Below are 1,248 nucleotides of genomic sequence, written 5' to 3' on the forward strand. Positions count from 1 at the left end.
ATCGAAAATCAACATGAATTTGCTGCCCTAAATCTCTTTGGAGATAATTATTTACGGTGGGCATTGGATACAAAGATTATCCTAAAGTCAAAAAGACTTGGTGAATGTATCATAGAAGGCAATAATGCCTATGAGAAAGATTGATACATGACAATATTAATTATTAGCCATCATCTTATTAAGAGTCTCAAAGATCAGTATCTGACTATAAAGAATCCTTTAGACCTTTGGACAGAGTTAAAAATCGAGATATGGTCACCAAAGAACGGTGTTATTACCAAAGGCCTTATTTGATTGGAGGAATCCCAGAATCCAGGACTATAAGTCCGTGGATGAGTCTATTGCTAGCTGGGCAAAATAATGGATTACTGATGAGAAACAGTGAATTGAGACCTCCTGGATTAACCCCATTATCTGATACCAATAAGGCCACAGAAGAAAAAAAAGGTAACCTCGTCCAGAATGATAGACCACACGGTCATGGCCGTAGAGGGTGGAAAGGACGTGGCCATGACCACTATAACACATTTGGCCGTGGGAATCACTATGGCAGAGGCCGTGGGTATCAACCCAATTTGAGCCATGGTCAAGGCAGTGGCCGTGGTATATCATTTAAACCACAAAACTCGACCAAATCAATATGCCATAGATGTGGAATGGGGAACCATTGGGCTAAGATATGAAGGACTCCCAAACATTTTTGTAACATCTATCAAAAAGAGTCTGAAAATGAAGAATCCTGAAACCTACTTGGTCTATAAAGATGGTGAACATAATTTCGAACATGATCAAGATGATCTTATAAAATATGAGACTTATTATTGCCTAAAAGAATCAAGTTGATAATCTGATTTCGACATCAAACTTGTGTGATTGATTTGCTTGTATGCTTTCTCTAATTTTTATCTCCTTGAATTTATTTCTATTACATTGTCTGCTTAGATTAAATGAATGAATGATTTTTCTATATGAGTACACTGAAAAACGCCAATATAAGTACTAAAGCAGGTATCGCCAGTCTGAAAGAAGATTATGGCTAGGCTAATATATTATTGCCTAAGGGTATGCATCTAGAAATCAGTGATGCGTTATATTCACCCAGCTCTAAGAGCAAGAGCAGCCTATTGAGTTTTAAAGATATAAGAATGAATGGTTTCCATATTGAAACAATGGGTGAAGGAAACAAAGAGTTCCTTCAGATATATGTATAAAATCGCCCAAGGCCATAATAAGTCCTAAAGACTATAC

Source organism: Brassica oleracea, chromosome C3 (assembly GCF_000695525.1).
Source record: "Brassica oleracea var. oleracea cultivar TO1000 chromosome C3, BOL, whole genome shotgun sequence".
Classification (NCBI taxonomy): domain Eukaryota; kingdom Viridiplantae; phylum Streptophyta; class Magnoliopsida; order Brassicales; family Brassicaceae; genus Brassica; species Brassica oleracea.